This window comes from Pterocles gutturalis, unplaced genomic scaffold (assembly GCF_000699245.1).
Source record: "Pterocles gutturalis isolate BGI_N339 unplaced genomic scaffold, ASM69924v1 scaffold22967, whole genome shotgun sequence".
Lineage (NCBI taxonomy): Eukaryota > Metazoa > Chordata > Aves > Pterocliformes > Pteroclidae > Pterocles > Pterocles gutturalis.
In genome coordinates this window covers 32,353-48,685 of record NW_010113409.1, presented here as the reverse complement: position 1 = coordinate 48,685, position 16,333 = coordinate 32,353, and the positions used below count along the sequence as shown (strand labels likewise).

Genomic DNA, 16,333 nt, shown 5'->3' with positions numbered 1-16,333 from the left:
AACCGATGTGGGGCAGCCCCGGCGTCTCCTCACAGCAGCCCCATGGCCTCCCTGCTGCCAGCGCCTGGGCACTGACAGACGATTCGGCATGAAAACGAAAATTAAGGATATTCTAATCAATTGTTCTGTTTTCAACTTAATGCAGATCCGCTCCTGCTCCCAGGACTGTCTCAGACAGATGTGCTGTCTCAGCACATCTCGCCAAGAAGCAATCGCACAACGTGCCCCAGATGGATGACTCGCAAAGTTTGTCAAAACCACCCAGCTCCTACACAGAACAGGAGATGCTCATGTGCTGTGGTTGGTGATTTACATGGGTTTGTTTTTTTTTTCCTCTGGACTCATTACACTGAAAAAGTTAGTGATGAGTGGCAGCTGCAGGATATTTGATTGTCAAAGCAGGCAAAAGTGATGGGCTGAAGGTTTGTGCAAGCCAAGTAAGTAACAGATCAATTTTAATGTTTTTTATTGTGCAAGGGAACAGGTCTGTAAAATAAAAGAGCAAGTGTTGAGGAGAAACACGAAAGCATCTAATGTATTCTTAATCACAGACATTCCCAATACCTCAAAAATAGAAATGTGTAGCTGAACACTTGTCTATAAATTAAAAAATATACAAACTTGTATGTAATTCCAAAAGCATATCTGAATTTAAAAAATTAAAAGCACTAGAAAAGGCACTGGAAAGTCTGGAAATGCCTTTACACATCTTTCTCCAAATTTACACAACTAAGTACCCTCCAAAATCTATTCTCCAAATGGGAATGAAGCTCCTAAAAAAAGGGACTTTGACTCCTCCATGTCATTTGAACATTTAGCCCATTACCTTCCAGGTATGAAATGCATGGCAAAGTACCCTTGCAGTCAGGACTGCCCACTTGCCCATGCAAACTGTTATTCACACTATGAAGTTCTCATGCCATCATTTCGCAAGACAAATCTAGTCCAAACTCAGACAGACCTATTCGAATCAGGTTCTGGCTTTATCACTGCACTACTTTTCTGCACTGTGGGTTTAAGCTCTGCTTGTACTTCAGTTGCATGCGGTGACACACCTTTAGCCATGTAACCGTAAACCCCTGCTTCCCTTCACTCTTAATTTGGAAGCTGAACTTCCTCTGCTAGTTGCTTGGTGGGGAGCTCATCAGCGATTGTCCCACCTGCTGCCTCCAAACCTCATGCTTTATTGCAGAAAGGAAGAGGAAGCGCCTAGAGGGGACTCAAAAAATGTCCCCAGTGTTCAGCGTTTCACCTGCAGCAAAGCATGGGGCAGGCCCATTAGCAAGAGATTCCATGGGACACCTTGAATGGCTGCTCTGTAGGACGTGCTTGGTGATGAAATTTATGCAGAGATCAAAAAACCACCACCAGACTGACAGTCAAGTGAAGTCAACCTAATCTGATTTTTTTTTTCCACTAAAAGTTAGTAGGAAGGAGAAATAATTTCCTACTGGAACAGTAATATATTTAATAGGGGTGCTTCTATTGAATTTCCAAGGCTGTGATCAGCTTCATTACATGGAACATGTGAAGTGTTTGTGCAGCAGCTTGATGTTTTTCTGCATCTCTGGCTCCACCTGATTGCTCCAAAACAGTTCACAAGGGAGAAAAAAAAAAATAAATGAAGCGGCAAGCTCTGATTATTTCACAATATTTCCTTATTAGGAAGCTACAGCTACATGATGCCATAGATTTCAAGATCTATTACTTTGGATCAAAGATGTAAACGCTCATGGATGGCAGTTTAAAGAAAAGCTCATAAAAGGGTAGTAGTTACTTTGCCTGTGAAAAACAGGGCTCCTTTGTGGTCAATGTTTGTCAGCTCTACAAGACAACAGAAGTCACCACTCTCATCCCAAATCCTTTTCTTCGAAGCTGTCTGCAGGCAGGTGGCATATTGCTGGCAAAGGACCTATTGAAAACTCACTAAATCTATAGGGGTAATGAAGTGAATCCTCTCTTCTATGGTTCCTGGATATTGTCAACACTGACCAATCAAAATGTTCTGCAGTTTATGAGACCTGGAATCTCCCCATTCCTGGGCGGTGATGTTTGCAAATTTGCCATCAAACAGGAATTCCAGCCAGTCAGTTGAACTGGTTGATAGGATAGTCTGTGAATATACTTCTCAAAGGTATATTCTCTGAGAAGATCTCTCCTCTATTTGAAGACTTACTGTGTTATCTATCACAAGGCTCTTCATAATTCTCTTTGACTAGATCTAGAGAACCTGGCATATTTTTCTCACCAGGGCCTGCAGTAGTCCTTGTGCAGGGCCAGGGCACTGTGCACTTTTCTGTGCAAGCGCATACATGGATAATATCCTCATGTAAAACTCTTCTCATGCAGTTTCCGGGGCAGGCAAAAGCACAGGCTGCTTTTGACACAACAATCCTTCTCCTGCTGCTTAATGAGACATGGGTAACTGACAAATTCCCGGATTCCCAAGCCCTCTAGTGTGCCAGCATGACGGGCCTATTGTTCTGGATGTGGAAAAGCTCATGGGTCCCTGGGCACTTACCAGCTCATCAACTTGCAGATGTAAACTGCTCACTCATCACCTACAGTACTGTGCCAAGTGTAAGATAAGAGACATGCAGGTTCCAAGTAGGGCTCAGCTTCTAAACAAAGCTTTTTCACCAGTTCAGTGCTCTCTGCAAATGCCCAAGATAAAGGTCAAAACCCCAGCAGTGTCTGGAGGAAATATAGAAGTACAGCTAATCCTGCAAACTGCTCAAAACTGCTTGATCTAAACTTCATCCCTCTTATTTACATAGGTGAGCTGTATGCACAGCTGCTTGATTGCTACTTGACTTTGCCCTGCCCTCCAGCATGCTTGGGTCTGCTTAACTCCCAGGGGCCTTCCAGTCCTTCGGGTAAAGTTTTGGGACAGAGTAGGACACGAAACAAGAGAGGCACAACTGACAGCAGAAAAGACCACTTTGTACTTCAGTCTTGCAACTTTAACACCAGCCTTTCTTTATCCCTTAAAATTTGTGGACATTTTGTAAGACAATTAAAACGTGCTTTTGCTTTTAAGCAGTCAACAGGTTTAGCTGCATGGATCTCAAACATTTCTTTACATATATTTGCAAACTTAATAGAGCCTTCCATTTGGTTACGTCTATGCTGTTATTCACAGAGTTATAAGGTAACTGGAAGGCACAAGGTGCCAAGAGATGTTATTAAAGTGAAAAAGAAAACAAAAAAAGGAAGAGAGACACTTAATTGGCACCTCATATTTCCCAGCCAGCAACACAGAGTTACATTAGTACTTTGTCTGACAGCGAAATCAAGTCTACTCCAATGCAATCTGCAACATTAATCACATTCACTGTAATCCCATACAACTGAGCAGTCCTCTCACTGCCAAGTAAAGCAGATATTTTATAATCCTGTGAGAGATCTGTACAATATGGCCCATTGGGAATCCTGTTTCACAAACCAGCACTGCAATTTGCAGCTCATTAGGTATTAAAATTTTCATGCACAGTGTAGAGTAGGACGCATATACCCCTGGTGTGTCTCTTGACACTGGGCACACATTAGCTGCTCTATGCTTTCTAGCTTTGTGAGCCAGCAGAGAAGTTCACAAAGATGAATTTACATAAAATTCACCCTGTGTGGGACATGATGTGCCAGAGCCACTCTGATGACACTTGCAGCATTTGCATCTAAGTGATTTTTGGAAGTGATGCTGAAACCTGTTTGACTTTCCAGACACGTGTGCTATTACTGTATTGCTATGGTGTAACTGGAATTTCTGTCTGTATTCAGTTTTATAAACTCAGGTAGGACAGGACTCCATCTTCCAAGCAACATCCTCTTAACAGCAAAGTCATCACAAAGAAAGAATATGGTACAAGGTCAGCCCAGACTGAAAACACCAGAACTCTACAGTTGCATAATGTGCAGATACTTCAAAATACCCAACCACCAACCATCATTTACACACAACGAGCAGAAGCTGTCAGTAACTCATCCATTTTAGCAATTTTTTCAATGATCAGCAAGGGGAAAAATTCATACTAGCCAGACAGTTTTATTAAATTATTAAGTAAGTAGAGGAAGGGCAATACATCTGAACTGCTGTATCTGAATATTAGTGAAGCAATTAATAGTTTCTAAATTCAAATTTTTCCTTATTGGAAAAACTAATCTGCAGAAAGCACAGATAGAAGTAAACTGAGGTCAGACTACAAGATCAGAGTTTCTTTGAATTTGAAAGTTGAACTGCATAAAAGAAGTCCAGAATCTGACACACTGATCAGCAGTAGGTCTGGTTTCATACACTCTTTAATAATCTGAAAAAGCAGAATCAACAACACAGGGTTTAAAGAACAGACAGTTCTCTGGGAGCTGTTATTAACACAAAATGGTAAAGGTGTAATGAACCAGGTAACTGGGAAGGGAATAAAATGAGAACACACAAATAATAATGAAAGCTAGATAGCTCACGATTCAAGCAAAGAAAAACTCAAAATGCAGAGCTAAATTGGGAAGATATCTAGAAATCACCAAAAAAGGTGTTTGGAAAAAAAGATAACTCTTTGACAGGACATTTTACTATCAAGTCATCAATGAAAGAGCATGCAATATATATCAACATACTTATCCATAACTAAACCTAACCACACAGGCAATCCTATAGATTTAATGGACACAAGTTACACTTAACTACTGACAACATCAAGTGTTTTAATGGGACCACTGACAACTACACCCAATTTCTTGACTCTAGTTTTTGACTAATTAGTATCAGAAAAGTGTCTGTATACAGAATATTATTTAGTGAAGTGCTATGAATAATGGCATATGATACAAGGTGTGCCAAAACAAAAGATCAAACGTGTAGAGCTGGAGCTGCAGTAATATAATGGTCAACAAGTGTTTTAAATGTAAATTATAAGGATGAGGAAGAACAGTTGCAGTGGCCCAAGGCAGAACCAGGTAATGATACCAGAGTAAGCAATAGAAAACTGGGGCTGAGTGTCTGAAAAAGCTTGTCAGTGCTACAAATAATTGTGCTAGGAAACAGTCTTGCAGGGGATTTATTGGTTGTCTCATTGCTCAAATGCTTTAAAAATCAAACCAGGAGAATATCCTGTTGTGTTCAAATCTCATTTCACATTTCTAAACTTAAAGGAAAACATAATGGATCCAATTCTGCCCTCAGTTATACTTGCTCAACTACTTTCTGTAATTAGACGTTTACCTGGCCACAAACCAAAACAAGCTTTCTTTGGCAGCATCTTCTTGAAAAAGAAACAGAAAACTTAATAAGAAAGGAACAGAGAAAGATTCATTGCTCTACCCTTGAATGGGTATATTGTAGTAGGACACATGGAAATATGAAAATAAACAAACAAAGAATGGTAACTCCTATACAATATCAGAAATAAATGACTACTGAATGGCAAGCAGTCAGAGAGGGAAAACATGGGAAGGTAAACACATTGTGCTTAAGTAGTGTGCATAAAAGAGATTGCTTGGTATCCGTTCATCCATGCGGAAATATCACATGCTCATGGACACTGAGATCCAGAGTATTTTGAAGAGTGAGAATCATCAACCAAGTAAAGCAGGATTATGTCTCAATCAGAAATGCTTGTCATTATAATGAAGCTATCATATCTATTTTGTCATCTGTACAAGTGCACAAATTTATTTTTTTTTTTCAAGAAAATGGTTGCAAATGGAAAACCACTTTTCTGAATGGGTTTCCGAAGAGCTGCTGCTCAAGACACTTTGTTCACTTTAGGGAGGAAATATTTCCTATAAGCTTCTAGGCAAGCCATGCCAAATAGCAAACCTCATATTTTTATGATAAAAAGCATTTTCAATGAGAATTAAAACTTTGGGAGCATTCCAAGGACACTGCCATCTCAAAAGGGAAAGGAAGATGGAGTATCACCTGAGAAGAAACAAACGTTTCCGAATCTCACTTGTGTCTGTTGGCACGAGCCATTCATTTTAACAAGATCTTAAAGTCACTGTGCAATGTTGAGCGTGCTATTTATTTATTTTATTAGAAGTCACAGGTTTCTTCAGCCCTTTTCAAACACCCAAGGAAAGAAAGGCTCTAACCCACAGGGGCTACAGCCTATGAAATGGATGTATTTTTCTCTAATAGCGCTAGAGAACAGTAAAACACCTACATAGGCAGAGAAGATATTAAACACTCAACATTTTATCTTCCTCTAAATTTAAATGTTGGAAACACATTTATTTTAATGGATATTGATCATCTAAATCTCCACAGTACCTTTAAAACCTCTGCTGTAACAAAGCATAGCCATAGTTCAGAGATTCTGGTAAGCAGAGGTGTTGCATTAAGAGGCACGGTTCTTGGAACCTGTTGTACTCTAAAACAGTGTTTTTATTACTAGCAAATAGTGTATGTGTGTATATACACATATAAATATGTATCTATATATAGTGCATGCCCATGATAGCTAACACACAGGTGTCCAGCATCTTGACTCAAGCAGGTCTGTGTTACAGTTTACATTTAACCAGATCCCTATATGTAGTATTGAACAGTTTCTTACTGGTTATCATCCTCTCTTTTCAGCCACAAATACCTCTTTCTTTAAACCAAAACAGTTTTTAAAACATTACCAGACATATATATATATATATAAATCATAATATCTAGTAATTTTTAAGGAGTGCGGTATCTACACCAGTGTAGAGAAGCAAGCACTCTCTCTTAAGTCTCAAGACTGAAGCAGAGCGATCAGCGTCATCTCCACATTGGACTGTGAAGAAATGCTACATCTAAAGTTAGCTAGAGAACCACATGGGACTGCATCTTATTCCTTGGCAGGCATTCACTTTTCTGCTTTTTTCTTTTTTGTTCCCTGTCCAAATTAAATTTTGCTTAAAAATGCTGGCCTGATTCATGCCGTCTTTACATTAGCAAGCCTCAGCTACTGTCTTGCAGTTTCTCATCCAAGAGTGGGGCCTTGGCTATTACAAACCACAATGAATCCACATCCTGATGATTTGACATTGTGAGATAACGCAGAGCAACACAGTGATGTAAAAGATGTTCTTGCAGTGTCAAGAACTCTGTCGTCAAGACCCACTTTCCCACCATAACCACTGTCTACATGGAAGCATATCTACTGCTCTGGACTTTTAATTGAGGTCTGGAGCATGATCCAGGAGAAAGAGGTGCTATGGGACCTAGCACCTGGGCAGATCTCATTCATGACATCAGGACAAATGAAGCAAAGGCAAACACAGTGAGCTACACCTAAGTCTCCCAGCAGACATCTTAAGCTTGGTATTTCTGAACAATTTGAGCCCAAACTGCAACCATCTACAGAAATTACTGTGGACAGAAAGTCTGTGGGGTCACAAAGTCTTACAGACACAAGCCCATTCTCTAGCTGCTCTTGACTTTTCAGCACAGATGTAGGAAGAAATTGTTTCTGACAGGATATCCCTTACAGGATACAAGACAACAGATAGTTTAGATCCAATTAAATCTATAAAAACACTACAAAACTACCTTCACTAGTTCCGAGCTAGCAGTGGAATGAGCACTTTATGACATGGCAGATTTCTAAGACAGGCAGACAATGAGATAAGTGGAAAAAATTTAAATCAGACAGATAAAAATACCATTAATCCCAGCAATACTACAGTTATTTCTGACAGACTTGAAATCGAGGGACACTACTGGAATATGTCATTGTCTTCCCAAATCTCTGAAAAATATGCTCTGTAGAATGCCCAGTGTGATCCTGGGAGATGTAACAATGTTAAATGTTGGCTTACTTCCAATTGCTAAGTTGCATTAAAAGACATCTAAAATACATACTTTTTTTTTTCTCTTAAGTGATACTTCTCTACATAAGCCATTAATGCACTTGCCAAAAAGACCGTTCTGCAGTATAATGGGAAGAGATCAGAGTAGAGCATGAACCTGCTATAGGTGGGAAAAAAATCTAGGAAAAGCTTTAATCGCAGCTAGTATTTTTCCTTCCAGAAAGTCCTCCAGTTGAAGAAGAGAGAAGTGAAAATGAATAAAGGCATGGCTCTGTGAAGAAAGTTCAAATAAACTAAAAAGAAGGGACTTCAGTCCCTTTAAAGGGACTTCCTTGTCTGTTCTTCAAACTTGGTTCTCCATCTGCAGTCACTGCATTTGACAATCCCTTTCATAAATAAATCGAGCTCTACCTAAATAACAACTGCTTTTTTTGCCCTCTTTACTACCTCTGGTAGGCTGTGCCAGAACCATATTGTTAGGAAACTTAATTTCCAGACTAAATTTATTCAAGGCCACCTGATACTTCTGTGTTCTTCTGCCAACATTGTCCTTTAGCTTACCATTTCTTTCTGCCTCCCCAGCATTTAACCCTGATGTATTTATAGGCAACAGTCATATTCCAGCTAAAGGATGTTGTTAGATTATTACATTTGACATCATAAGGGAAACTTTCTCATATGGTCCTTGTATTATAGTAGTGCACATACTCCCAACTCTGTTAACAGCCTTGTTACGACAGACACCATACACACCCAAACACAGATCATTGCTAGCTCCTCAAGGCAGTGACTGACCATCTATTCAGTCAAGTCAACCAAAGGATGAGGCAAAAACCAAAATGGCACATGAAAGGGGATGTCAACAAGCTCACTTGTGGCAGAGCCAGGAAAACCACACCCTCCTGTCACCAGTTCTAGATGTCACCAACTGGACCAGAGTAGTCTTTGCTCCCTTCATCCTCATGGGCCCTTTCCAGTTGCAAAGCACTATATTCATAGCAGTCATAATGAAGAGGCAAACCCCACCATGTTTATTCAAAGTTTATCTACATTTGTTTCCTCCAGCACATGGGTCCATGCTGCTTTATGTTTTCAGAAGCAAACTTTAACTGATATTAATCTTCAAATAATAAATCCTGCTGTTAAAATTGAATACTGCTCTGTGTTCCATAAAAGAGGCAGTAAAACAGCAACAAGCACAAAGAAGCTGTTTTACAGTAAGTTTTCTATTTATGGGCTCTGATAGTCTGATGCCGAGTCAAACAACACAGGCAGGCAGCACCAGCAAACAGTTTCTCCATAACCCTTGAAACGCAGTATTGATGTAAGACTCTCTTTACTCATCCCCAAGCAAAAGCTCCATCCAAAGGGAATGATGCAGCTCTAGGTATACTCCAAAACCTCTACTCGTGTTTGCTTTGTGGTCCTGTTACCCCAGGTTCTTTCATCTATTTTCAATGTAGGACATACGGTTTGAGCCTGGGGTCCATCAGGTTTCCAGGATGTGGGTCAGGAGTTACTGTTACGGTAATCTTCCACACTAGTTAGCACAAGTCTGACTGATGAACTTAGATCATCACAATTAGTTTTATGCTCTGCAGATAGGAATTCCACAATTTTACTTTTGGCACAGTTTCACTGATATCAGTGGAGCTATTCCTGCTACCAGAGACCAGTCCCAAAATGCATTTCTACAAAGCTCATGCTTCTTTCAAAGTATCCATGTTATACACAAAAGATTAGGAAACTTTCTCTCCCTGGAACCCTAAACAGAGTTTTGACGAATGCTATCATTAATTCTAGTGCAAAAAAGCAAACAGCAAAACAGCAAAAACTAACTCAATGCAACCACAGAATAAAAGGTAAAAACTTTTGCTTTTTACTAAGCCAAATACTATGTCTTTGTTCACTGTTGCAAAATCCATTATTACGAGTCCACATCACTGTTTCATTTTATGTTATCAAGTTGTTACAGTTGAGTTAGAAAGATGAAGCACTTTACCTGTAAAGCAAATGCAAAAAACCCCTCAGAACTGAGGATTTTCCATTCTAGAAGATTTTTACAGCATTTAGTCTTTTACTTGAGATGCAATCTGCCAAACTACTGCAAGATCTGAAATGAATTTTACAGCTTAACTAGTAACTAAAAACCAAGCAACTAAAAAGTATACAATGCCTTATAGAAACATATTTTGGAAATTCATTTTGACAAGTATATTTTCCATTAACTTATTTATGGTGATACATTATTCATACTAACATTTGTTGCATATATATATTTTAAAATAATTTTAAAGAGGCTTTACGGCAAGCTACCTAACTTACCACTTGTTGACAACAGGGATAGGCTATGACTTTTGTGTGGCTTACACTTTTTAAAGAGTATTAAATTGTGACTGGGATCTATTGTTCTGTCATCATTTAAGAATGAGAAATAACGTGAGAGCTCTTGTCTTGTACAACTGGAATGCTGGAAAGCACTGAAAATCCCAAAATTATGGGTTTTTTGATAATTATTTTTAATTTCCAACATTACAGTTAGGAGGTCGAAGGTTTTCAACAGTTTTGTAACACTTCCTGCAAATGTTTCAGTGCCAGAAACCCCCACCATTTCACTGCATGGTTTATACATCAGAATTTATGCTTTAAATATTATGAAGTACGTCTTGAAAGTGTAGCCACAGTTGCATGGTACTTGTTTTTGCCATTAAAATCTGTTGCCTAGGAAATGACCCCCTTCTGCCATCGAAAGACTCAAATGTGTAATTATTCTTAAGCAGTTACTAAAAGGTGAATTTAATGTGGTGGTATGAAAATGTTTAAAATGTTTTGATGTTTAAGGGAGGAAAAACACATTTGTGCTGATGTGAATACTGCTGGGTGTTAAGGCTGTCATGAAAAAAGCACGTAGTAAATGCTGGATAAAATTAAATGTATCTTAATCTAATATTAATTGCTTAATTTATTTTATTACCTAAGAAAATACTAGCACAACAACTACCAACAAATGTGCACTAGCAAAACAGAATTAATACCGGAATTCAGAGAGGGTCATGGAACCTTCTAAATACATGTCTAACTAAAGCTGACATACAGTATTTCCAAATAGGTACAGTTGAGAAAATCTGGAGAAGGAAATGTTGTGTAATATAAGAGAAAAGCTCTCTCCTTCTGTGCACATCTAAAGGTTTAGCCCTTTAAAATTAAATAGACAGAGATATTCTTTAAACACATACATACTTAACACATGCATACTTAAGAGAAAAAACATCTTTATGCCATTACTTATCTCAAAGATGCCTTCTAGCAAGTACAGTCTAGTGTACAGATCCATCGACCAGGTAAATCTCCAAAGCACTTCCAGACTCTACTTTTAAAGCTTATACTACAGTCAAGACAATCTCCTTCAATAAAAACCACTTTTAAAATAATGGCTAATGACAACATAACCCTTGTTTTGCTCCCACCAACAAGGATGGTGGGAAGAAAACATTTTATTGCTATAGCATGATTCCAGCTTTTTCACGTTTCCTCTCCCTAGAAGGCCTTGGTTTTGTATTCTTCATTGCTAGTCTGGTACGTGGGTATAGCTCTTCTTGCATGCTGAGAGTCTTTAAGAGACACAGGATGCCCCTAGAGCCAAGACTGTTACTCAGTGGTTTTCAAAACCCTTACTGGTTTCAGAAGGAAAGGTTTAAACCGAGACAATGGGATTCGCACTCTCAAAGCTCTGGACTCCTCTTGAACTTAGAAACCTTTAGAAATTAATTGCATCATTAAGTCAGGAAGAACCAGCACACTTTTGCAGAATTTGCACCAAATTTATATGGTAAATTTCACATAATTCTACAAACTAGGACTATCATTCCCAGGAGCCTGGACAGTGCAAGCAGAGACATCTGAAACTCAGCACTGATGTCCTATCTCCCATCCACAACGTAACAAGATTCCAAACAACTTACTTTTATACAAGCCTTCTTAGAAATAAAAGCAAATAAGGAAATTCCCAATCAACCGCTTGGCAACTGATTTATTAATATACATCCCATTATCAACCTGGTAACTTGAAAGCAAATACATTTTAACAGTTATGCCAGCAACCCAATGCAAATGCTTTACAGCCTGAAAAGACCAAACTACAAGATGTTACTTAACCAGCCCTAACAGTCCCCCAGCATGGTTTTGCTGACAGCGAAAGACTGCTCAGCAGTACCAGGACTTCCTTCTGCTTGTACCTGATAAGGAAACATGCTATACACAGCACATTAATCTCCTTCACTGTATGACACAAAGCATTAATCACAACAGCTTGCTTCAACCACAATAAAATACTACTCCGGATGCTTAACTTATGTAGATGTCAAGCCCATATATCTGCTGATGTTGCAAAAGCTCAGTGCCATCCCAGCAATACAATACCTACAAACACATTAGTGATGAGTAGGAACATAGGCAGCCTTTTTACTCAAAACTCTACAACCTAAGGCACTGCTCAGGGGTTGGAGCTAGATGATCTTTAAGGTCCCTTCCAATGCAAACCATTCTATGATTCTATGATTTGATTTTAACATGTACCTGAAGGGCCATGTTGAAAAAGTTTAAAATAGCATGTACAGTTCTCGCTTATTGTGTTCAAAATTCTGCGATTCAGCTGCAGCAGGTGCAGAAAAAGGGCTATAATGGCAATCAGAGAAATGGAGAATTATGAGATGTCAAAAACATTTCACTAGTGCTGTGAAAGTTGAGAGGCAGTACAACCATTCTTTAGAAATTCATTTAATTGGCTATGAGAGAAGAATAATTAAAAGAGAATATTGCTGTACAGTGGATGTGAACAGATCATGTATACAGTTAAGAAAGGAAATCAGAAGAAGATACAGTCAGATGAGTGAAGGTCTAGAACTGTCCAAACAGAGCAGTGGGAGCAAGGAATCAGGCTGCTGTACAAAGGCACAGAGTTTCTAATTGGAATAAAGTTTGCAAGGAAAAATCCCTAATTCTATTTTAAGGAACTTTTCAATGCATAAAATTTTATTTGCTAAGAAATTTCACTTCAACAACGTTGGGGAAATAGGTAATCATTGGAATTGAGCTTCAATAGAGAATTAATGTGCTATTGAAGGAAACTGAGCCTAAGAGATTTTTACGTAACTATCCTCTTTCCAACACCACCTATAAAGTTAAGCAAAGCATATGCTTAAGTGATTTACTACATTGAGGCCAGGACATTATGCATATTGCAAACATGAAATCTTACTCCCACAGCATATATATGTTTTTACTCCTTGTGAATTGCAAGTATTCTGTTTAAGTTTGCATGTTGACATGTGCTGCTGCGCACAGGAAAAAAAGAAAAACAATACATATTTTCTCTTTGTGAGAGATGATTAGAAATTGAGGTCTTATGGCCTCATACAATACTGAAAAATAAGAACATTTGCTACTAATTTTGTCTCAGGCTTTGTAAAAGTCATTTTCTCTGGCAGTTTAAGCAGGCTTTAAAGTTCAAATGAAACAGAAGAGTTTGGCTTATTTCATGAGGATGTTGAACATGAATCCCTTTATTTCAGTGGGACATCTGAACATCAGATAGATTAATATAGAAACGTAGAAATACTACAGAGACAAACACGAAAGAAGCAGACAGATCTTCATCATTTATGTGTACGTTTGTCCCTAACCTCTGTGCAATCTGATGTTACAATAACGAAACAAGATAATGAAGGAGCTGAAACTTCAGAAAGGCAGCTCATGGGAAGAAAACAACATACCTGTATGCAGGCGTGTGCACACAAACGCACACACACTGAGCAGCTGCAAATGTTCGAACTCTAGAACAACCTGAGGAAAGTAATTTAACTGGCATGAAGGCTGGCAATTTTATCACCTAATTCTTGCAAACAAGCCTTTAAAGTCTCTACCACCACAGAGTACTTCAAATCACTCAGTACTTGTAACAAGCAGTTGATCACAACTTTTACATTTCTTTATGGTATCTTCTTCTGTTCTGGACCTGTAGCGGTGATTTACTTCAAAGGTGTAACTTCCCATTGCCAAGAAAGAACAAATACATATACCATGCTGTGAGATCTTCTGGCTTGTTTCTTGAACCAAAATTCTGCAAAACTGCTCCAAAAGTCCAATTATTTAATTGAATTGCTGTTGTACCAGAGCAATGAAGTCATCCTTAGGCCAGCTGTAACTCCATTTCCCATCCTGCTGTTTATAATGCAATTCTTTCATATCATTATCTCTGCTTCATATACCTTGTTAGACTACTCTCCTCTCTGCTCTTCTGTTTATTGGTGTACCCGTTAATCCCGAGGAGTTGTCTGGGTGGGACCTCTTCCAGCTCCCTTTAAGACACAGGAGCATAAAGGAACATGTGGACAAGGACCCTAAGCCCATTTCTCTTCACAGAGCTGTTGGGCCCCCCTTTTCTTTGAGAACTATGCTGGAGAAAGGCTTCTGCTACCTTCTTACCTATTTTGGCTGCTGGCCTGGGTGCCCTAGGGTTTCTACCTGCTCTTACCAACAGCACTGGAGCCATTCCAAATATCCTACTTCCAACCCTACCTCTCAACTGACGTTGGCCCCAGCAAATAAGGTGACATAAGCAAAGCCACCACAAGAAATGTAGCAGAATATCTGAACAGCAGAAGGGGCAAGTTCAGGCCAACAAGTTCATGGGTGTACAACAGCGGACCACATCTAATTGTGGTTTGAACATCCACAGGTCTACTGAAAATAACATCTCCACTCAGTGGCCCAAGTGAGTATCATCATTTCAGCGGCAGGGAAAGTGTCACTGAAGCACTTTGGTCTGCCATCCCTGCAATTCAGCCCATGAACAGTCCTGAGTGACAACTGCTTTTACAAAACACCATATTAAAAGGTTAAATCATTATTTTGAATATGCACTGTTAAAATTTGGGGACATTTTACAGACATGCAGCATTTGTTTGCAATTATTCTATGAGTGAAGGATTGAACGCACACCTACACTTCATTTAATATACAGTGAATTACATTCCCAACTCTGAGCAGATGTACTGAAAATATTGTGTCCTCTCGTCATTCCTGATTAGCCAATTCCTGTAACTGTAAGCCAGTATGCTCAGGATTTGCACTGGGGCATGATTAGCACAATGGGTCAGTTACCGCAGCTCAGCCACCAGACAGGGTGCTGTGTAAGAGATGGTGTTTGCAGCATGGAGGTGGCCTGCATGTTGTGCTAGATTTGTCAGAGTTTGCTGGACATCACTGCACAAGACAAAAAACCAAACAAACAAACAAACAAAAAAAAACCCCACCCCAAACAGAAAAGGAATTAAGTCTCTATAACCTATCTTTCCTGTCTTAAAGTCAGCATTTTCTGTGAGAACTGATTCTGTAAGAACAATATAAATCATACCTAGGAAGACACGCACCTATAGAAGAGCAAGTGTCTGCAGCAAATGTGTGCATCAACGTAAATTAGATTAAGCTGGAGGTGTCCCACAAATCCTACTTGGAGAGTGCCAGCAAATCAAATACCATCACAACACCTTTCTTTCTGAGGTTTGTTTCATGCTTCCTCCTTATTGCTACTCAGAAGGTGATTTCATTTTGACTTGGTGTTCTGCTAGCACGCTAGCACACCTCCTTCTAATAAATCCTTTATTTGGTTGACATGAAGTGCCAATATCTAGGTAATAACAATGATCTTTTAGGCACCAGACTTTCTTGTAGCTGATGTGAAATACGGTAAGCCCAGAGCAATACCCTAATATGTGCATGGATGAGAGAGGAGGTCACAATGTGTTTTCATCTACTCATGCTAGTCAGTATTCTCACATCAAAAGACAGTTTGCACAAGCATGACGAAGCAAGATTTAACCGTCCATCAAAACCTCTGGAAACACTAAATTTGATTGGACTAGAAAAATAAGAAGCCTTATGAGAAAAACTGAAAATGTTTTGCATTGACACAACATTGATCACATCATTGAGAGCTACAGGTTTCCTTCAGGAAGGCACATCATTGAGAGCTACAGGTTTCCTTCAGGAAGGCATCTAGATCTGCAGGCTTCAAGGGAGAGGGGCAGGAGTGCCTTCAGTTAACCCCTACACTCTTGGGAAAGATGGCTTTGTGTTTCCTCTGGATCTGAAATCTTCAGACCGAAACAGTTTTTTTCATGTTAGATCTGTTTTTCAGGATATTCCCATGCCCCTAAAATTTCTAAGGTATAAGCACATTAAAAGCTGAGATAACCATTAGGATACGTGGATTGGAATAAAACAGGATGCAAACACAAATTCAGTGCTATTTTAAGACTTGTGGTGGTAGTAAAAATCTGCAGAAATTTAAGCAAGGAGTTTCACTGGTTTTGGTGAAATGCCCAGTTAAGCCCTGACAACACTAAAGATTTTCAAAAGGGACTTTTATATGATTATAGCATGAAACACACTCAGCTACTCTCACATCATACTTTGTGTACCACTTTAACAGAAAGCAGAGGCCTGGACTTACTATACTATTACTAAATGATAGAATTATCATAATCTTTGTTTC

At 39.1% G+C, this 16,333-nt stretch overlaps 1 protein-coding gene across 1 annotated transcript in view; it reads right to left on the bottom strand.

Moving 5' to 3' along the window:
• Positions 1–16,333, bottom strand: part of PLCB1 (phospholipase C, beta 1 (phosphoinositide-specific)) — a gene marked incomplete at both ends in the record, with an annotated part of 70,781 nt that overhangs the window by 36,218 nt on the left and 18,230 nt on the right. The gene's annotated exons all lie outside the window — the stretch shown is intronic.